This window comes from Phyllobates terribilis, unplaced genomic scaffold (assembly GCF_046119375.1).
Source record: "Phyllobates terribilis strain yellow unplaced genomic scaffold, ASM4611937v1 Scaffold_7__3_contigs__length_470593459, whole genome shotgun sequence".
NCBI lineage: Eukaryota > Metazoa > Chordata > Amphibia > Anura > Dendrobatidae > Phyllobates > Phyllobates terribilis.
The window spans coordinates 377,495,831-377,518,970 of record NW_027362767.1 but is presented as its reverse complement, the minus strand read 5'-3'; positions in this window follow the sequence as shown (position 1 = coordinate 377,518,970).

Here is a 23,140-nt window from a genome sequence, read left to right as displayed (position 1 = left end):
ACAAAGTCGCAGGCCAAGCAATATACAGTATAATGGGCTTCATATAGTCCTCCATACAGAATAATGGACCCCACATAGTCCTCCATACAAAATAATGGGCCCCACACAGTCCTCCATACAGAATAATGGCCCCACATAGTCCTCCATACAGAATAATGGACCCCACAAAGTCCTCCATACAGTATAATGGGCCCCACATAGTCCTCCATTCAGTTTCATGGACCCCACATAGTCCTCCATTCAGTTTCATGGGCCCCACACAGTTCTCCATATGGAATAATGGGCCACACATAGTCCTCCAAACAGTATAATGGGCCCCACATAGCTTTCCATACAGTATAATGGGCCCCACATAGTCCTCCATTCAGTTTCATGGACCCCACACAGTTCTCAATACAGAATAATGGGCCCCACATAGTCCTTCATACAGAATAATGGACCCCATACAGTCCTCGATACAGAATAATGGGACCTACATAGTCCTCCATCCAGTATAATGGGCCCCACATAGTCCTCCATTCAGTATAATGGGCCCCACATAGCCCTCCAGAAAGAATAATGTGCCCCACATAGTCATCCATACAGTATAATGGGCCCCACATAGTCCTGCATACAGAATAATGGGCCCCACATAGTCTTCCATACAGAATAATGGGCCCCAGATAATCCTCTATACCAGTGTTTCTCAACTCCAGTCCTCAAGACCCACCAACAGGTCATGTTTTCAGGATTTCCTTAGTATTGCTCAGGTGATAATTGCATCACCTGCACAGGCAATAATCCCATCACCTGAGCAATACTAAGGAAATCCTGAAAACATGAGCTGTTGGTGGGTCTTGAGGACTGGAGTTGAGAAACACTGCTCTATACAGTATAATGGGCACCACCCTAGTCCTCTATGCAATATAGTGGCCTGGTGGTTCTGGTGTTGCGGGCCAAATATAATCACCCTGCGGGACAGATTTGGCCAACGGGCCGGAGTTTGACACATATTGTAGCGCCGGCGTCCCTGCCCTCTGCTAGGCAGGGACGCTGTTCCCCTCACCTCCCTGCTCCGTGCCCGGCGTCCTCCTCCCGCTCTGCTGGCAGCGCGCGCTCCTTCCCGTCCACTGTGCTTAGGGCGCGCGCGCGCGCTCTCCCTCCCTCTTAAAGGGGCCGCGCGCGCCGTCCTAAGGAGTCTCCGGCCAATGGCCGGAGGACTTCACCATATATAAGGCACCTCCTCCAAAATGGAGGTGCCCGAGCAATGTTGTTGCACTGTTTACTACTCTGCTTCAGCCCTCAGGTCCCGTTGCCAGTTACCTGCCAGTTACCTGCCAGATTCCTGCTTGATTATCTGCTACCTGCCTGCTAGTCTGAGGTCCGACGGTCTGCCTTACTACTCCTGTCAGTCTGTCTAAGGACCAGTCTGCCCGCTCACCTGGGAGCGCACATCAGCCACCTGCCTGCTTGCCCGAGGTCCGACGGTCTGCCTTCCAACTCCTGTCAGTCTGTCTATGGACCAGCTTGCCCGCTCACCTGGGAGCACACACCTGCTACCTGCCTGCTAGTCTACCTGGAGGCTCCGCCGTCACGTGCTGTGACCACCTGCCTGTCCAGTGACTCCTGCTCGCTCACCTGGGAGCGCTCATCTGCTGCCTGTCTGCTAGCCTACCTAGAGGCTCTGCTGTCACGTGCTGTGACCACCCGCCTGTCCAGAGTCTTCTGCCCGCTCACCTGGGAGCGCTCATCTGCCGCCTGTCTGTTGGTCTTCCTGGAGGCTCCGCCGTCACATGCTGTGACCACCCGTTCTTCCAAAGACTCTCGCCTGCTCACCTGGGAGCTCACGTCTATCATCAGCCGCCACAGGTCGTACCAACCCTTTACCTAGAGACTGCCCCGGTCACTTGCCGTGACCATCTGCCCGTTCATCCAGAGACTGCCCCGGTCACTTGCCGTGACCATCTGCCCATTCATCCAGAGACTGCCCCGGTCACTTGCCGTGACCATCTGCCCGTTCATTCAGAGACTGCCCCGGTCACTTGCCGTGACCATCAGCCCGTTCATCCAGAGACTGCCCCGGTCACTTGCCGTGACCTCCAGCCCGTTCACTCAGAGACTGTCCCGGTCACCTGCTGTGACCTCCTGCCCGTCTTCCCTGGTCGCCACCCGCTCCCTTACAAGGACTGCCCCCTTGTATAGTAGCTCAGAGGTTCCGCCTCCCAGACCCGTTACAGTTTGCTCGGGCCATGGAACCCGGTGGCACCCAAGCTCCCTCGCTCTCGGACCTGTGTCATGAACTGTCCCGTCAAAGGTCCCAACAGGAGTCCATCCTGGGTCACCTGCGGAATGTCAATACTCGCCTGGACACTCTGACTGCTCCACCAGCAACCTCCGCCAGTGCCATGTCTCGCAATCCGGCAGCTCCGCTGCCCACTAATACCATGGTATCCTACCCCGGACCCCGGCTTTCAGCACCTCCTCGCTTCGGAGGCGACTCCGCCCAGGCTCGGGGCTTCATAAATCAGTGCACCCTGCACTTTGAACTATTGTCCCACCAGTTTAACTCCGACCGGGCCAAAATTACATTCATCATGTCCCATCTCACCGGGGAGGCCCTGGCCTGGCTAAATCCTCTATGGGAGAGAGGAGACCCCCTGGTGTCCAACTTGCCTGCTTTTCTCACGGCTTTCCGGAAAGTCTTCGACGAACCCGGACGGAAGACCTCATCCGCATCATCACTGCTACGCCTCCGTCAGGGAAGTCTCACCGTGGGCCAATATGCCATACGGTTCTGTACCCTTGCCTCGGAGCTGGCCTGGGATAACGACGCTCTGGTATCCGTCTTCTGGGAGGGTCTGTCCGGCCGTATTAAAGATGAACTTGCCGGTCGGGACATTCCTACCACTCTCGATGACCTAATAACTCTTGCCACCCGGATTGACCTACGGTTCAAGGAGCGTGCCAAAGAGGTCACCCGTGAGAGGAGGTTACCATGTCTAGCTCCTACTTTTCAGAAACCCGTCACTCCCTCCGTCTCTACCCAGGTACACTCTCCTGAGTCTATGCAGGTTGACCAGACCAAGATGGTCAAAACCCGTCAGGACTTACGCCGTGCCGAAGGGAGCTGCTTCTACTGTGGCAGTAAGGAGCACCGGATCCGTGCCTGCCCGGAGAGGTCGGGAAACGCCTGTGTCTAGGTTCGCTCAGAGAGGTCAACCTAGACAAGAATAAATCCTCTCCATCTCTGCTGCTGTCAGTCTCAATCGTCTGCGGGGAGAACCGTTATTTCGAACTAGCCCAACTTGACTCTGGAGCAGCCGGGAATCTTATTTCACAGTCCCTGGTAGAGAAATACCGCATCCCCACCAAACCTCTGGCTGTACCCTTGTCTGTTGCTGCCGTGGATGGGGGCCTCTTACCACGCCCCATCCAACTCATCACCGAATCCATTACTCTGCAGGTGGGAATGCTGCATTCTGAGAGTATCTCCTTTCATGTTCTGCCTGGACTCTCTCACGCCCTCTTGCTAGGCCTACCTTGGCTCCAGAGACATGCACCCGTGCTTGACTGGCAGACCGGAGAAGTCCTTCGCTGGGGACAGGACTGCCATAATACCTGTCTGGTTCCCGTCCATCCCGTCCGTCCTTCTCCTACCCCAGCTAATCTACCTGGACTTCCGATTCCTTATTGGTCTTATGCTGATGTCTTTAATAAAAAGGAAGCAGAGACACTACCTCCTCATAGACCATACGACTGCCCTATCGACCTGTTACCTGGTACTACTCCTCCCCGTGGGCGTATTTATCCTTTATCCGCTGCTGAGACCCGGTCGATGTCCGAATATATTGAGGAGAATCTGGCCAGGGGATTCATCCGGAAATCTACCTCCCCGGCGGGAGCAGGCTTCTTTTTCGTCAAAAAGAAGGACGGCTCTCTCCGTCCCTGTATAGACTATAGAGGCCTTAACCAGATCACGGTGAAGAATAAGTACCCCCTTCCGCTCATTCCGGAGTTATTTGATCGTCTGAGGGGGGCTAGAATCTTCACCAAACTGGACCTCCGTGGGGCGTACAACCTGGTTCGTATCCGTCAGGGGGATGAATGGAAGACGGCATTCAACACCCGGGACGGCCACTATGAATATCTGGTAATGCCCTTTGGTCTCTGTAACGCTCCTGCCGTCTTTCAAGAGTTGGTCAATGACATCTTCCGGGACCTTCTCTACTCCTGCGTAGTGGTGTACCTGGACGACATCTTGGTCTTCTCTCCGGATCTCCAGACTCACCGGAGGGACGTTCGTCAGGTCCTGCTCAGGCTCAGGCAGAATCACCTCTTCGCTAAATACGAGAAATGCCTCTTTGAGCAGACCTCGCTTCCGTTTTTGGGCTACATTATTTCTCAGACCGGCCTACGAATGGATCCAGAGAAACTGTCTGCCATCGAGAAATGGCCTCGACCGGAGGGGTTGAAGGCCATTCAGCGATTCCTGGGCTTCGCCAACTACTACCGCCTCTTCATACCACACTTCTCTTCCCGGACTGCCCCAATTTCCGCGCTCACCCGTAAGGGTACTAATCCCAAAGAGTGGCCGCCCGAAGCAGAGGAGGCCTTTCTTTCCCTAAAACAGGCCTTCTCTTCCGCCCCGGTGCTGCATCGCCCGGACGGCAACAAGCAGTTCTTCCTGGAAGTTGACGCCTCCTCCTCTGGAGCCGGAGCGGTACTTACTCAAAAATCATCTTCCGGGAGAATGGTAACTTGTGGCTTCTTCTCCAAACTCTTCTCCTCTTCTGAGCGCAACTATTCCATAGGAGACCGAGAGTTATTGGCCATCAAACTGGCATTGGAGGAGTGGCGTTACCTACTCGAGGGGGCTCTTCACCCGGTAATAATTTACACTGACCACAAAAACTTGGCTTACCTCCAGCATGCCCAGAGACTTAACCCGCGCCAAGCCCGGTGGTCCTTGTTTTTTGCTCGCTTTGATTTTGTTCTTCATTTTCGCCCGGCTGACAAAAACGTCAAAGCAGATGCCTTGTCCCGATCCTTTCTGGTGTCCGATCTCGAGGAAGAACCTAAACATATCATCGATCCCGCCAGAGTAATGCAGGTGGCTCCCGTGAGCCTAAATCGTCTCCCTCCCGGTAAGACGTTCGTATCAGTGCCTGATCGGGAGAAGATCCTACACTGGGGTCACTCGTCTAAACTAGCTGGCCACGCCGGTCAGAAAAAGACCCTCCAGCTTATTGCCCGGCACTACTGGTGGCCTACCCTGCACAAGGACGTAATAGACTTTGTTTCTGCCTGTGTGTCCTGCGCCCGCAACAAAGTCCCGAGACACCTGCCAGCCGGTCGCCTTCTTCCGCTTCCTGTGCCTGCTGCCCCCTGGCAGCATATTGCTATGGACTTCATAACTGATCTCCCCGTCTCTGCCGGTTGTACGGTCATTTGGGTGGTCGCTGACCGCTTTTCCAAGATGGCTCACTTTATTCCCCTGCCTGGTCTCCCGTCTGCACCCGAGCTGGCTAAAGACTTTATCCGCCACATCTTCCGTCTTCATGGCCTGCCCCTCCACATCGTGTCGGATCGTGGGGTACAGTTCACCTCACGTTTCTGGAGAGCCACTTGTAAACTGCTAGACGTCACCCTGGACTTCTCTTCCGCTTACCACCCACAGTCTAATGGTCAAGTGGAGCGGATCAATCAGAACCTGACCAGTTACCTCCGGCACTTCGTTAATGCCCATCATTCTGACTGGGTGGATCTTCTACCATGGGCCGAGTTCTCCTATAACAATCACGAGAGCGAATCCTCTTCCAAATCCCCGTTTTTTGTAGTCTTCGGTCAGCATCCTCGGATTCCTTTTCCTGTCTCCACCTCTGTTGACAACCCGGCTGCGGAATCTCTCGTTAGCAAATTTTCCTCCATTTGGGAGAGTACCCGATCCGCACTCCTCCAGTCGTCCGAACGGATGAAAAGACACGCTGACAAAAAACGCCTGGATCCTCCACAATTTCGTCCTGGAGATAAAGTCTGGCTCTCGTCTAAATATGTCCGACTCAAGATACCTTCTTACAAGTTAGGGCCTCGGTTCATCGGTCCTCTGGAGGTCATCAGTCAGATCAACCCGGTGGCCTATAAATTAAAACTCCCGGCCAACTTACGGATCCCTAACTCCTTCCATGTATCTCTCCTCAAACCTGTGGTACTTAACTCTTTTTCCAAGTCTACAGGTACGCCTCCTGCTCCGGTTTCTGCTGAGGACGAGTTTGAGGTAGAGAACATTCTTGCCACCAAAAGGGTAAGAGGAAAGACCTTTTTTCTAGTAGATTGGAGGGGGTTTGGTCCTGAGGAGAGAACGTGGGAGCCCCGGGAGAACATCCATGCCCCTCTTATCCTAGCTAAATTTCTGTCTGGCCTAAAAAAGGGGGGGCCTAAAGGGGGGGGTACTGTAGCGCCGGCGTCCCTGCCCTCTGCTAGGCAGGGACGCTGTTCCCCTCACCTCCCTGCTCCGTGCCCGGCGTCCTCCTCCCGCTCTGCTGGCAGCGCGCGCTCCTTCCCGTCCACTGTGCTTAGGGCGCGCGCGCGCGCTCTCCCTCCCTCTTAAAGGGGCCGCGCGCGCCGTCCTAAGGAGTCCCCGGCCAATGGCCGGAGGACTTCACCATATATAAGGCACCTCCTCCAAAATGGAGGTGCCCGAGCAATGTTGTTGCACTGTTTACTACTCTGCTTCAGCCCTCAGGTCCCGTTGCCAGTTACCTGCCAGTTACCTGCCAGATTCCTGCTTGATTATCTGCTACCTGCCTGCTAGTATGAGGTCCGACGGTCTGCCTTACTGCTCCTGTCAGTCTGTCTAAGGACCAGTCTGCCCGCTCACCTGGGAGCGCACATCAGCCACCTGCATGCTTGCCCGAGGTCCGACGGTCTGCCTTCCAACTCCTGTCAGTCTGTCTATGGACCAGCTTGCCCGCTCACCTGGGAGCACACACCTGCTACCTGCCTGCTAGTCTACCTGGAGGCTCCGCCGTCACGTGCTGTGACCACCTGCCTGTCCAGTGACTCCTGCTCGCTCACCTGGGAGCGCTCATCTGCTGCCTGTCTGCTAGCCTGCCTAGAGGCTCTGCCGTCACGTGCTGTGACCACCCGCCTGTCCAGAGTCTTCTGCCCGCTCACCTGGGAGCGCTCATCTGCCGCCTGTCTGTTGGTCTTCCTGGAGGCTCCGCCGTCACATGCTGTGACCACCCGTTCTTCCAAAGACTCTCGCCTGCTCACCTGGGAGCTCACGTCTATCATCAGCCGCCACAGGTCGTACCAACCCTTTACCTAGAGACTGCCCCGGTCACTTGCCGTGACCATCTGCCCGTTCATCCAGAGACTGCCCCGGTCACTTGCCGTGACCATCTGCCCGTTCATCCAGAGACTGCCCCGGTCACTTGCCGTGACCATCTGCCCGTTCATTCAGAGACTGCCCCGGTCACTTGCCGTGACCATCAGCCCGTTCATCCAGAGACTGCCCCGGTCACTTGCCGTGAACTCCAGCCCGTTCACTCAGAGACTGTCCCGGTCACCTGCTGTGACCTCCTGCCCGTCTTCCCTGGTCGCCACCCGCTCCCTTACAAGGACTGCCCCCTTGTATAGTAGCTCAGAGGTTCCGCCTCCCAGACCCGTTACACATATAATGTATGCTATCCGATAAAATAATCGGTTAGCACTCGTCCGATGTATACACTCGTGTGAGGCGGCACTAACACTAATATTCATCAACTGTCCCTTTTTTGCCGGGAAATCCCAGAATCCAAATTGCAAAATAATATATTTATTGAAGCCCCACCCATAAATGGTTGTTGTCCGAATTCCTGTTGTCCTTCTGCAGTTTGACCACTAGTGGCTGCTGTTGTTCACCTTAATAATTGTGCTGCAATCCCACTTTTTACCATTGGAGGCTGCTGTTGTCTTCTGCAATTGCCCTTTACTAAGATGGCAGATTTTGAACCTGTGGGATCCATCTTGTTTCCTGTTTGAGCCTAGTTCCTGTCTCTAGCCCCTGAACATTCTTACACAGACTGTCCTCACCTATCTACGGATTGTTTCCGACAACTCCTTTGCTAACTACAAGAACTTCTACTACCGCTTGCTGTTCCTGCTCGTGCTTCTTCGTCCACTGGTTTCCAGCAGTGCTACGCCAGTATCGTAGCAGCTCTTTGGGGGGATTCCTTTAGGCTTTGGAGGAGTTCCTGAATGGTCTTCTAAATATACAGTAGCTATGCTGAGGTGCTGTGGCTTGGGGCATAGTCATAGACAGTGCTAATGTGGCAGTGATACCTAAGCCTTGGTGCCTAATATTGCCATACCTGTATTATAAATGGTAGTTTTGGGTCCATTTGAATTGCATTTGGTGGATGTCTTCATCATCATGCATGTCATTGTGTAGTTTGGGCTTCTCACCTAGTTTGACATCATCTTCCATGTAAAGTTCTTGCTTTTCACTTGACCCCAAACCGGACCATCATCAGACCTGTATTCATCTACAAGTCCTGCACGTCTTCTTGGTCAGTATTAGCTTTTCAGGCTACACTAGTTTCTCCTGTAACACCATGACCACTACCAGCGACCAGTCTAGGAGACCATTCTGAGGATCATAATCTACAGATTCTATTCAAGAAAATCCAGCTTTATCTTTGATCTGGGGAAGGAGGGGAATGGAGGTTTTCTTATCAGTACCAGTCCTTATTTGCTACTTTAAAAATACATTTCCTTCCTCTCCAGTTATGCTGTATGGAGCGCCTACGATACAAAGGCTTACTTCAATATCACAGCACCTGTAAAGTGATGGAAACAGATTTGGGTTTTGCACAGAGCCCCAGGTTGTCTCTTGCCCCATTGCTGAGGAGTAGCCTATTGAATGAAGACACTATACTTTTTTATGGTAATGAAACCTGGAGGTCTGAACTGAAACGTAAATTGATGTGCATGTGACGCGCCCCCTGGGCCGTGTGTGCAAGCGTGTGGGTTACCCGGAGCCGGGTCTCTGGGGGTTGTAGTCTCCGTGACGGCGACCCGGTCCGTGGCTCATGGTGGTCAAACCAGTGGCAGTCTTTATAGGGTTTTTGTGGTTTAATGTCCGACTACACCACCCGTGGATTGCGGTCAGGGTGTACCGCCGCTGCGAGGCAGTCCGCTGAGGCTGGTGTGGTGTGCGCAGCTAAAGATGGGATAACTCCCCACGGGAAGAGTATGGCCTCAGGGCAGGTAATGTGGATGATGGGAGTGATGGTGCGCGGGCATCCCAGTACTAGTAGTGCTGTATGCGGTGAGAAAGCAGGAACGACTCAGAGTCTTTGCAGTGCAGTTCAGGGTCTTTACTGATGATATTAAGGCAGACCCTCCCGGGAGTACTGGCTAGCATAAGGGGCCTGGTCAGTCTGCGAGCAAGCAGGAGTTCCCCTGGCCAGGTGGAGTTGTAGGCCTCCCCGTCTATCTGCTCTCTTCCTGGCTACCTTGCTATAAGCGAGTGGAAGTAGCCCACGTCCCTGAGTATACTGTGTGGTGCTCACCCATATGGCTGGTGACTTGGGGCCTTCTGATAGCCTCCGCTCCTCGATGGCGGTGCTGGTCCCTTCCTTGTGACTGAGCCTCCGGGCTTCTATGGCCAGAGGACCTGGAATCCCCTGCCGGCTGGTTTCTGCTGCTGGCCTTAGAGGTTCCCACAGCCTCGGACTCCGTTGTCCGGTAGTAGTTTCTTCAGCCAGGACGAGCAATATATCTGCTTCCAGTCCCTGGCACTCAGCTCCTGTTCCTACAGAGCTCCTAGCTGTATCTTGCCCTGTGTCTGGAACTTCACTCCAGGCTCTGTCTGTCTAACCCCGCCCCAGACCCAGTTTATAAGGGCAGATTCCTCCCCTCCCAGGTCTGGGCAGGAGGTGTTGCATGCTTAAGGGCTCCTGACCAGGAAACCTCCCACTTGCTCCCAGACGTAATATTTCTATTACTGTGGTAACCAGACCCCTGGGGTGCCACATTCCCCCCTAGTAAATTTTAGTCCTCCGGGACTAAACACATTTTTAAGAAAACACAAGTACAGGGTATAAACAATAATACAACAACATATATACAAGAAGCTTTAGTCTTTAGAGGTCACGGCGTGTCCGTAACCGGGTGTCCATATCACCCAAGGTGAAGTTTTTAAGCAGAGTAGGGGACCTGTCCAAAGCAAACCCCAAACATTGGCCCTGGGCGTGGCTGCAAGGCTGAGGCTAGCTACTTTGGGCCACAAGGAGGCCACGCCAGACAGGTTTTTCTCTTCCGCGGCCATCTTCGCAAGAGGCACCAAGGTGCAACTATCTACAATGTAGTTCCGGTTACTCAGCGTCCATAACCTGTCAGTCCAAATAAACCTGAAGGGTAACTAGAGAAACATAATTAGTAACCAGGTAACAAAAACATAAACCTTTTTCAACATTGGCAATTTACAAGCAAATTCACATTATATTTTAGATTCTCCAGCGAGCGGGCATCTGTCCTCTAGTGCTCCTGGTGGACCTACGTAACCCACTATCTGGCTCTGCACTACAGGGTGTAGGAGGTGTTGCGGGTAGGTCTGGCAGGTTTCTGCGTACTCTTTGGCTCACTAGGGGCACGGCAGACTCACTACTAGCAGAGGGTTGATTCTCCTGGGCTGCTGGTATGGATTCTTCTGCCTCCTGGGCCGGCTGCTCTTCTGACACTACCTGTTCTTCTGTAGGCCCTTGAGGGGCTGGCTGGAGAAAGGTGAGGATGGGTACCACGACTGCGTTGTTGATTTGAGTCCAGGACCGGGGAAAGTCTCCGAGTACGGTACTGATCATTTCTTCCCTTTCCTCTGCGGGTTGAGGGTTCTCTTGATCTTCGTCAGGGCTTTGCAGCTGCTCGGGACACTTTTTCAGGTGGTCTCTGGAGACAATGGCTGTGGTCTCTCCTCCATCCTTACTGATTACACAAACTTTTGGGTTATCATGACTTGAAGGCAGTACTGTGTACGGGTCCTTCTTCCACTGGTCGACCAACTCGTGAAGCCGCCTCTTTCTCTTCAAGACCTGCTCTCCAGGTACCAGGGGAACAGCGGGAGCATGCTGGTTATAAGTCTTCTCTTGCCTTTCTCTTGCTTGAGACAGACTCCGCTCGACGCTCTCTTGTACTTTCCGATACTGCTGCTGCCGTTCTGTATTCCAGTCTGCCTCTGGCGAGGTGTCCTCAGGTGTCAGGACTCCCATATCCAGGTCAATAGGCAGCTTACCAGGTCTTGCTCTCATTAGGTAAGCCGGGGTACAGTTGGTGGAACCTACAGGGATGTGATTATATAAGTCCACCAGATCAGGCAGTTTTTCAGGCCAGAGACTGCATTCTTCCAGGGGCAATGTTTTTAGCAAGTCTATCACCACCTGGTTCATTTTCTCACATAGTCCGTTGGTCTGAGGGTGATAGGGCGTTGTTCTTATCTTCCTGCAGCCATACAGATTACATAACTCTTGGAAGACCTCCGCTTCGAAGGCTGGCCCTTGGTCAGTCAACACTTGCTCCGGATACCCGTGTGGACGGCAGAAGTGCTGCTGGAAGGCTCTGGCAGCTGTTTGAGCCGTTAAGTCCTTGACAGGGACCACCACCAGGAACCGGGAGTAGTGATCTACGATGGTGAGGGCGTAGACGTACCCAGAATTGCTTGGAGCCAGTTTCACATGGTCCAGGGCTACCAGTTCCAGTGGCTGTCTGGTGATGATGGGCTGCAGGGGAGTCTTCTGGCTGGCGCGGTCCTTCCTTCTTAGGTTGCACGGGCCACAGTCTCTACACCACCTCTCGATGGCTCCTCTCATGCTTACCCATTAGAACCGTCCACGCAACAGGAACTCCAGCTTCTTCCATCCGAAGTGTCCTGCTCCGTCATGGTATGCCTCCAGAACCATAGCCGCGTCTCGTCTTGGAACCACTACCTGCCAGGTCAGCTCATGTGTTCTAGAGTTGACCATTCTCCGGCACAGCTTCTCCTTGTAAAGAAACAGTCTACTTTTCTCCTTCCACAGTTGCTTGGTCTCCTCCGGAGCATCTGGGTCAAGACGGGCATCAGCCTGTGTCAGCATTTTCTTCACCAGACGGACTGCGGGATCACTGTCTTGTGTCTCCGCCCAGCTGTAGTGGGGTAAGGGATTGAACGTGGCAGAGCGCCTGTCCCTTACACGGTGGGAATACAGGGTAATCCCATGACGGTGGAACGCAGGGAGTTCGACCTCTTCCAGTTCTTCTGGATCTTCCCCTACGTCCGGTAAGTTTGGCATTCTGGACAGGGCATCCGCGTTGGCATTTGAGCGTCCCGCCCGGTATTTGATGGTGAATTCATAGTTGGACAGGCGGGCCATCCATCTTTGCTCCAGGGCACCAAGTCTTGCAGTGTCTAGGTGTGTCAACGGGTTGTTATCCGTGTACACGGTGAACTTGGAAGAGGCAAGGTAATGCTTGAAACGTTCGGTCACTGCCCACACCACTGCCAGGAACTCTAGCTTGAATGAGCTATAATTCTCAGGGTTCCTCTCCGTGGGCCGTAGTTTTCGTCTGGCGTAAGCGATTACCCGTTCTTTCCCCTGCTGGATCTGGGACAGTACGACTCCTAGCCCGATGTTGCTCGCGTCCGTGTGGAGGATAAAGGGCTCGCTGTAGTCAGGGTACGCCAGGATTTCATCCCCCGTGAGGGCCATCTTCAGCTGGCGGAAGGACTCCTCTTCCAGCTTTTCCCACCTGAAGGGCTGCTTCTGTTTTTTGGCCTTCCTGGATTGACCTATCAGGAGGTCCAGCATAGGAGCTGCCATTTTGGTGAAACCGGGAATGAATCTTCGGTAGTAGCCTACCAACCCGAGGAACTGCCGCACTTCCTTTATACTGGAGGGTCTTGGCCAGTCTTTAATCACAGTGATCTTATCGGGGTCGGGAGCCACTCCGTCAGCACTCACCACGTGTCCCAAGTACTGCACCTTTGGTTTCAGCAGGTGACACTTGGAGGGTTTCACCTTTAGGCCGTAGCTTGCCAGGGCGTCAAACACTTCTGCCAGGTATTTCAAATGGTCCTCGTAGGTTTTGGAATAAACAATGACATCGTCCAGGTATAACAGGACCGTCTCGAAATTCCGGTGTCCCAGACAGCATTCCATCAACCGCTGGAAGGTTCCTGGTGCGTTGCAGAGCCCGAACGGCATACAGTTGAATTTGCTGAGACCCATTGGGGTGGTGAATGCATTCTTCTCCTTGTCTGCCTCTGCTACAGGAACCTGCCAGTATCCGCTAGTAAGATCCAAAGTGGAGAAGAAGTTAGCAGATTTTAATGCAGTTAAAGATTCTTCTATTCTAGGTAACGGGTACGTATCTTTGTGTGTGATACGGTTGACCTTTCTGTAGTCTACACACATTCTCATGGTGTTGTCCTTCTTTTTCACTAGAACTAGTGGAGCTGCCCAGGGGCTACAGCTGTCCCTGATTACCCCAGCCTCCTTCATGTCCCGCAACATCGCCTTTGCATGCTGATAGTGTGCAGGGGGCACAGGTCGGTATCTTTCCTTTATGGGTGGATGGCCTCCTGTGGGGATGTGATGTTCTACCCCCTTTACTCGCCCGAAGTCTAGCGGGTGTTTACTAAAGACTCTTTCGTACTCCTGAACCACCCGGTAGACTCCCTGTTTTTGGTGTGAGGGAGTGGAGTCAGTACCCAAATGCAGTTGCTGACACCAGTCCTCCATTTGTTTCTTAGAGCCGTTACCTTCCTCTGGTTGAGATGGAGGCAAGGGTTCTACAGCCTTTACAGAATTTTGGTTTATGGTGAACAATTTGGCTAGCGTGGCATACCGGGGCAGGTGTACTTCTCTCTCCCCGATATTTACGATGCGGACAGGTACACTCCCATGGCGTACATCGACCACCCCCCGTGCTGTCAAAATGGTGGGCCTACTGTCTGAGAAGACGGGCTCTACCATGGCTTGGTAGTCTCTATCTCTTAGACCAATAGCTGCCCGGCACCAGATCATCATCTCACTTTTCGGGGGCATGGCAATAGGGAACGGGTCACACATTCTCACGCTACAAATCTCACCACCAGATAATTCCACCTGTTGCCGTTTCATCAGTGCCCGGATCTCTTTTTGGAGGACACGCTGCTGGCTGGAACTGGCGTTCTTGGCAACCTGCTGTAAAATGAGAATCACCTCTGCAAGACAATTTTCAATCACGTTAGTTCCCAAGGTTATTCTAGGGTGACTCTCATGACGGTCAATGTCCACAATAATCAGTCCTTGTGCCGCCAGTTCGACCTTACCGACCTTAATGGTCACCTCTTTGAACCCCATCTGCGGCACCGGCTGACCATTGCTGGCGATGATACTCAGGTCGTCATCTGGGTAGTGGGTTATGTCCGAGTCATTCCAGTACCGCTTAAAGAGCACGTACGGGATGGTAGTCACCTGTGACCCAGTGTCTAGTAGGGCACTCATAGGAATGCCATCCAGTACCACAGGCAAGACCGGACGTCCCCCTACGTATTTATCACGCCAGTTCGATGGGCCTGATGATCTTATGCCTGGGGGTTGGCCCTCTGCCCCAGGTTGTGCCCGTTTAAATGACAGTACCTTGCCATATGTCCGGGTTGATTGCAGCGGCGGCAGATGGGTTGTCCGTCCTCGTTGTATCTGTCGCTGGGTCTTCCTCTGGACGATGGGATCCTCCTCTGTCGGTGCCACGGGACGTCCTCCGGTCCGGATGCCAGCTGGATCTTTCCTGGAGGAGAGACCTGTAAAGACTGCACAGTTCTGGTTAGCGCGGCTACGCTTTTAGTTAGCTCTTGGACCTGATGGTGCAGGTCTGTAGCCGGGTTGTTGTCCAAAGCCTGCGCACCAGCTCCTATAGGCTCTGCAGACAAGGGCGCCACCTCCTGGTGATAGGTAATAGCAGGGCGCCGGTGGGTTACAGCGCTACCCGGTGCCGGTTCTCTGAACACCCGGATGGCCCTGTCTTTGCACTTTGCAAAGTCTAAACCAGGGTTCTGCAAGGCCATTGCACGTAACTGGGTTCGGTGGGCGTTGGACAGCAGACCCTCAATGAATTGCTCAGTTAACAGTTCATCTGTATTCCGCACACTGTCATGGTCTGCCTGTTCAATGGCTCCCAGGGCCTCTTGCAAACTCAAAGCATAGTCTCTTATACTGTCTTGGGCCCGCTGCTTGCACCCATAAAATCTCATTTTGATCTCGGCTGAGGTGCGGGTATCAAAAGTGTCCTTCAGACGGGCCAAGATCTCCTTTACAGTCTCCTTGTCCCTGACTGACCAGGACTTTACTTCGCATTGGGCAGCGCCGGTTAGCTGGCCTATCAATATGCTCACTTTCTGGCCCTCCGTCAGGGGGTATACCTTAAATGGGCACCCTCCTATTACGTGCATCTACCACTCCCCTGGCGGTTAAGAGCGTGGGTCTGTGCTCGGAGCAAAGGGGTTCTACTACCGCCTGGTAGCTCTGTCCTCTAAGACCTATGGCAGTTCTACACCAGATGAGCATTTCACTCATTGGGGGGATGACAATGGGTATTGGGTCCGTCACCCGCACGTTACCGATTTCACCGTCTGTTAACCTTACTTGCTGCTGATACATCAGGACTCGGATCTCCCTCTGCAGTGCCCTCCTTTGTCTAGGCCTGGCAGTGTCGGCGATCTGTTGGAGCAAGAACACAACTTCTCCCAAACAGTTACCAACAATGTTAGTGCCTAGTACCATATACGGGTTGGTGTCATCAGGATTAGTCTCTACTACAATTAGCCCCTGGTCCTTCAGCTCCACTCTCCCCACCTTCACAGTCACATTCTTAACCTCGAGTAGGTTAAGAAGGAGTCCATTTGAGGCATATACAGACAGATTTGGAGCTGGCGGACGTAGGTCGTCCATGGACCAGAACCTCCTGTAGATGACATCAGGCATGATGGTTACCTGAGATCCTGTGTCCAGCAAGGCATGCGTCGGGATCCCATCCAACACAATGGATAGGAAAGGTCTTCCTCCGACGAACCTGTTGTACCAGTCTCATGGGCCTGGTGAGTTTACTCCTGGGTGTCGGCCCTCGGACCCAGGGTTTTCTCGTTTAAAGGACAATTCTGGGCGATGTGTCATGTCTTGCGGCAGCGGTACCAGGCAGGGTCCTTCTGTGGACGGCGCTGGTCACTGGTCCTCGGCGAGGGCGGTGTTGGCCTCCTCCTCCTCCTCATCCAGGGGACATCCTCAGGGCTATCGGCTAACAGGATCTGCCCTCCTTCCTCGGGCTCCGCACTCAGCACGGTGGTCAGGGTTTTGCTCAGCTGACGCACCTCAGAGCGCAAACTGTCCAGCTCTCTAGGGGACGTTGCTGGAACTTTAGCTTCAGCAGCCACTGGGGAAAAGGTGGGTGTAGCAGGCACTGGGGTAGCCCCACCCTGGTAACATTGGATGGCATTTGTTTCCAGGGGCTGCAGTCCTTTTATAGCCATGTCCTTAAGATTGTCAAAGGTGGCGTCTGGATGATCCAGGGACCACCAACGCACAGTCCTGCTCTCCTCTGGAGACCTCAGTCCCCGGACAAACTGTTCCTTCAGCATTTTGTTCTCATTTTCGATGCTGGTTGGACTAACCTGGTTCATAGCCCGCAGGGCCCCCTGTAGACGCCAGGCATAGTCCCGAACATTGTCCTCCGGCTGTTGGGAACAGCTGTAGAACCTCATCCGGAGGTCCGCCTCAGTAAGATCCTCAAAGACAGTCTGTAGTTTTTGGAATATTGCGGACACTGACTCCTGGTCTGCGGCCGCCATGTTTCCACTTCCCGTTCCGCAGCACCAGTCAGTTGCCCTAATACAACGGCGGCTCTTTGCTTGCCTGTCATGGATTACATGTCCAAGATACCACATATCTTCCGTTTGAATCCAGACAGGTTATCTGGTTTGCCGTTGTACTGGGGGAGCCACTTTGCTCCAGGAATGTACGGTAAAGTCATTGGAATGACAGGGGTTACAGGCGCTGCTGGTGGAGCGGCGGCTTCGGCCTGCTCATCGTCGGGCGCAGGTTGAACTTCAGGGACGTTGGACGGCATGTCGGCATTGTGCTGTTCGTCGGACATCTTGGCGCCCCCCTAGTTAACCGTGGCCTACCTTTTAGTTTTTCTTCCGGTAGGCTGCAGCTCCTTACAGGACCTGGCGCTTCCCGATTTGACGTCGAGGAGTGGGGTGTGTCCGAAGCTTCGCGCTCTTTTGCAGGTACACCCCTAATTTTCCCGCGGTTACGCCCTTCTTCTCGCTCGGTGGCCCAACAATGGTGGCAATCTTCACCACAACTTTACATACACAGTTCACAATAAAGGCACACAGTACCCGGTGGCAACGGGAATAACACTCTGTTGTTGCAGTGGGCACGCAATCCTGTTCGTGACGCCAGTTGGAGATGACTCGCCCAGGGGGATGGGGATTACTCGGTTACCCGGGCCTTTAGCCTTAGGGATGTCACGGTGGTCGGCTCCCGGGCCCATACCCTGGGGTCTCTCTTTAAAAGGGCGGATATTTGTTAATCTTTAAGAAAGAGTTCGTGACGCCACATGTGGCTTCTCGTGAGAATCACCAGCGCTGCGCAGTCCACTGAGGCCGGTGATAAGGCAGCTGGGTGGTATAGCTCCCCACAGGTGGAGCTAGGCCTCAGGGCAGTGTAGGACGGGGTATGCAGGACAGACGAGACCCAGCCGGGTCAGAGCAAGAACAGGGACAGACACGATAGTCACTTCAGTACCTTTTACTGATGGAAATTCAGGCACGTCCCAGAGCACTGTAGGGTGAAGGGTGCATGTCAGGATCCTCCACAATAAGCGGTTTTTGGGCCTCCTGTTTCTTGCTTCTGCGTGGTAAGTTTCTGACCTGCTTGTAGCTAAGCCTAACTTTGTCTCTGTCCTGCGCTGGCTGACCTTGTGGTAGGGCCTTTTCTTGGAGTACACGCACCTTAGCTGTGGGCCTATGTGTCTCCTGGCTCTGTTACGTATCAGCACTTTAGCGATCCTGGGACTTGTAGTTCTCCAGGGATTCCGGTTGTACCTTACTGGGTCGTAGAGATTCCGGTAAGCTTCGGACCCGGTGTCCGGTAACCGCTTCGGGGTGAGCCAGTTAAGCTCCTCTGCCCCCTATGTACTAACTCTCCACTCGCCTTTGGCCTACTCGGGCCCTCACTAGGCTACTCACACTAACGGCAGCTTGCCGTGCTTCACCGATCTTATGGCGCCGGCACACCTAAAGCTCACCTCTCCGAGCTACAACTGAGTCTGGACTGACCTCTCCCAGGCTTCTCTACTGCAGGAACTCTCTCAACAGGTTTGCTTTCTGTCGACTCCAGTCTAGACTGACTGCTGCTTGGCTCCACCTTACCTATTTATCTATCCATAACGGGCTCCCTCTGGTGGTCTGAGGTGGAAGGTGGAGATATGTGAATGGTTATGGGGGCCTCTTGTGGAGGAATCCATCAATGCACACTTCTAGGATCTGTGATACCAAGCGCAGCTGGGCGTCACATCAGCACAGCGTGATGCGATTCTCTCGGATGAAAGAACCATGGCACACTGTGAGGAGAAGATGGAGATCAAAATTTCTCCATCTTCTCCATTCTATGAGATGACATCCGGGTGCAGCCTGATGTTTTCCACACACCCATAGACTTGAATGGTGAGTGTCTTGAAGTGGAAAAAAATCGGTCATCAGCTCTGCCTAATTGAACAACATTGTTCCAAGTGCTATCCCAAGAATGTCAAACTCAAACACACAGAGGGCCAAAATGAAAAACTTGGACAAAGTCGCAGGCCAAGCAATATACAGTATAATTGGCCCCATATAGTCCTCCATACAGAATAATGGGCCCCACATAGTCCTCCATACAAAATAATGGGCCCCACACAGTCCTCCATACAGAATAATGGGCCCCACATAGTCCTCCATACAGAATAATGGACCCCACATAGTCCTCCATACAGTATAATGGGCCCCACATAGTCCTCCATTCAGTTTCATGGACCCCACAAAGTCCTCCATTCAGTTTCATGGACTCCACACAGTTCTCTATACAGAATAATGGGCCCCACATAGTCCTCCAAGCAGTATAATGGGCCCCACATAGCTTTCCATACAGTATAATGGGCCCCACATAGTCCTCCATTCAGTTTCATGGACCCCACACAGTTCTCCATACAGAATAATGGGCCCCACATAGTCCTCCATGCAGAGTAATGGCCCCCACAAAGTCCTTCATACAGAATAATGGACCCCATACAGTCCTCCATACAGAATAATGGGCCCTACATAGTCCTCCATTCAGTATAATGGGCCCCACATAGTCCTCCATTCATTATAATGGGCCCCACATAGTCCTCCATACAGAATAATGGGCCCCACATAGTCATTCATACAGCATAATGGGCCCCACATAGTCCTCAAAACAGTATAATGGGCCCCACATAATCCTCTATACCAGGGTTTCTCAACTCCAGTCCTCAAGACCCACCAACAGGTCATGTTTTCAGGATTTCCTTAGTATTGCACAGGCAATAATCCCATCACCTGAGCAATACTAAGGAAATCCTGAAAACATGACCTGTTGGTGGGTCTTGAGGACTGGAGTTGAGAAACACTGCTCTATACAGTATAATGGGCACCACCCTAGTCCTCTATGCAGTATAATGGCCTCACATAGGGGCGGTGGTTCTGGTGTTGCGGGCCAAATATAATCACCCTGCGTGCCAGATTTGGCCAACGGACCAGAGTTTGACACATATACTGTATGCTATCCGATAAAATAATCGGTTAGCACTCGTCCGATGTATACACTCGTGTGAGGCGGCCCTAACACTAATATTCATCAACAGTCCCTTTTTTGACGGGAAATCCCAGAATCCAAATTGCAAAATAATATATTTATTGAAGCCCCACCCATAAATGGTTGTTGTTCGAATTCCTGTTGTCCTTTTGCAGTTTGACCACTAGTGGCTGCTGTTGTTCACCTTAATAATTGTGCTGCAATCCCACTTTTTACCATTGGAGGCTGCTGTTGTCTTCTGCAATTGCCCTTTACTAAGATGGCAGATTTTGAACCTGTGGGATCCATCTTGTTTCCTGTTTGAGCCTAGTTCCTGTCTCTAGCCCCTGAACATTCTTACACAGACTGTCCTCACCTATCTACGGATTGTTTCCGACAACTCCTTTGCTAACTACAAGAACTTCTACTACAGCTTGCTGTTCCTGCTCGTGCTCCTTCGTCCACTGGTTTCCAGCAGTGCTACGCCAGTATCATAGCAGCTCTTTGGGGGGATTCCTTTATGCTTTGGAGGAGTTCCTGAATGGTCTTCTAAATATACAGTAGCTATGCAGAGGTGCTGTGGCTTGGGGCAGAGTCATAGACAGTGCTAATGTGGCAGTGATACCTAAGCCTTGGTGTCTAATATTGCCATATCTGTATTATAAATGGTAGTTTTGGGTCCATTTGTATTGCAGTTGGTGGATGTCTTCATCATCATGCATGTCATTGTGTAGTTTGGGCTTCTCACCTAGTTTGACATCATCTTCCATGTAAAGTTCTTGCTTTTCACTTGACCCCAAACCGGACCATCATCAGACCTGTATTCATCTGCAAGTCCTGCACGTCTTCTGGGTCAGTATTAGCTTTTCAGGCTACACTAGTTTCTCCTGTAACACCATGACCACTACCAGCGACCAGTCTAGAAGACCATTCTGAGGATCATAATCTACAGATTCTATTCAAGAAAATCCAGCTTTATCTTTGATCTGGGGAAGGAGGGGAATGGAGGTTTTCTTATCAGTACCAGTCCTTATTTGCTACTTTAAAAATACATTTCCTTCCTCTCCAGTTATGCTGTATGGATCGCCTACGATACAATGGCTTACTTCAATATCACAGCACCTGTAAAGTGATGGAAACAGATTTGGGTTTTGCACAGAGCCCCAGGTTGTCTCTTGCCCCATTGCTGAGGAGTAGCCTATTGAATGAAGACACTATACTTTTTTTATGGTAATGAAACCTGGAGGTCTGAACTGAAACATAAATTGATGTGCATGTGACGCGCCCCCTACACCATGTGTGCAAGCGTGTGGGTTACCCGGAGCCGGGTCTCTGGGGGTTGTAGTCTCCGTGGCGGCGACCCGTTCCGTGGCTCAGGGTGGTCAAACCAGTGGCAGTCTTTATAGGGTTTTTGTGGTTTAATGTCCGACTACGACACCCGTAGATTGCGGTCAGGGTGTACCGCTGCTGCGAGGCAGTCCGCTGAGGCTGGTGTGGTGTGCGCAGCTAAAGATGGGATAACTCCCCACGGGAAGAGTATGGCCTCAGGGCAGGGAATGTGGATGATGGGAGTGATGGTGCGCGGGCGTCCCAGTACTAGTAGTGCTGTATACGGTGAGAAAGCAGGAACGACTCAGAGTCTTTGCAGTGCAGTTCAGGGTCTTTACTGATGATATTAAGGCAGACCCTCCCGGGAGTACTGGCTAGCATAAGGGGCCTGGTCAGTCTGCGAGCAAGCAGGAGTTCACCTGGCCAGGTGGAGTTGTAGGCCTCCCCGTCTATCTGCACTCTTCCTGGCTAACTTGCTGTAAGCGAGTGGAAGTAGCCCACGTCCCTGAGTATACCGTGTGGTGCTCATCCGTATGGCTGGTGACTTGGGGCCTTCTGATAGCCTCTGCTCCTCGATGGCGGTGCTGGTCCCTTCCTTGTGACTGAGCCTCCGGGCTTCTATGGCCAGAGGACCTGGAATCTCCTGCCGGCTGGTTTCTGCTGCTGGCCTTAGAGGTTCCCACAGCCTTGGACTCCGTTGTCCGGTAGTAGTTTCTTCAGCCAGGACGAGCAATATATCTGCTTCCAGTCCCTGGCACTCAGCCCCTGCTCCTACAGAGCTCCTAGCTGTATCTTGCCTTGTGTCTGGAACTTCACTCCAGGCTCTCTCTGTCTAACCCCGCCCCAGACCCAGTTTATAAGGGCAGATTCCTCCCCTCCCAGGTCTGGGCAGGAGGTGTTGCATGCTTAAGGGCTCCTGACCAGGAAACCTCCCACTTGCTCCCAGACGTAATATTTCTATTACTGTGGTAACCAGACCCCTGGGGTGCCACATTCCCCCCTAGTAAATTTTAGTACTCCGGGACTAAACACATTTTTAAGAAAACACAAGTACAGGGTATAAACAATAATACAACAACATATGTACAAGAAGCTTTAGTCTTTAGAGGTCACGGCGTGTCCGTAACCGGGTGTCCATATCACCCAAGGTGAAGTTTTTAAGCAGAGTAGGGGACCTGTCCAAAGCAAACCCCAAACGTGGGCCCTGGGCGTGGCTGCAAGGCTGAGGCTAGCTACTTTGGGCCACAAGGAGGCCACGCCAGACAGGTTTTTCTCTTCAGCGGCCATCTTCGCAAGAGGCACCAAGGTGCAACTATCTACAATGTAGTTCCGGTTACTCAGCGTCCATAACCTGTCAGTCCAAATAAACCTGAAGGGTAACTAGAGAAACATAATTAATAACCAGGTAACAAAAACATAAACCTTTTTCAACATTGGCAATTTACAAGCAAATTCACATTATATTTTAGATTCTCCAGCGAGCGGGCATCTGTCCTCTAGTGCTCCTGGTGCACAAACGTAACCCACTATCTGGCTCTGCACTACAGGGTGTAGGAGGTGTTGCGGGTAGGTCTGGCAGCTTTCTGCGTACTCTTTGGCTCACTAGGGGCACGGCAGGCTCACTACTAGCAGAGAGTTGATTCTCCTGGGCTGCTGGTATGGATTCTTCTGCCTCCTGGGCCGGCTGCTCTTCTGACACTACCTGTTCTTCTGTAGGCCCTTGAGGGGCTGGCTGGAGAAAGGTGAGGACAGGTACCACGACTGCGTTGTTGATTTGAGTCCAGGACTGGGGAAAGTCTCCGAGTACGGTACTGATCATTTTATTCCCTTTCCTCTGCGGGTTGAGGGTTCTCTTGATCTTCGTCAGGGCTTTGCAGCTGCTCGGGACACTTTTTCAGGTGGTCTCTGGAGACAATGGCTGTGGTCTCTCCTCCATCCTTACTGATTACACAAACTTTTGGGTTATCATGACTTGAAGGCAGTACCGT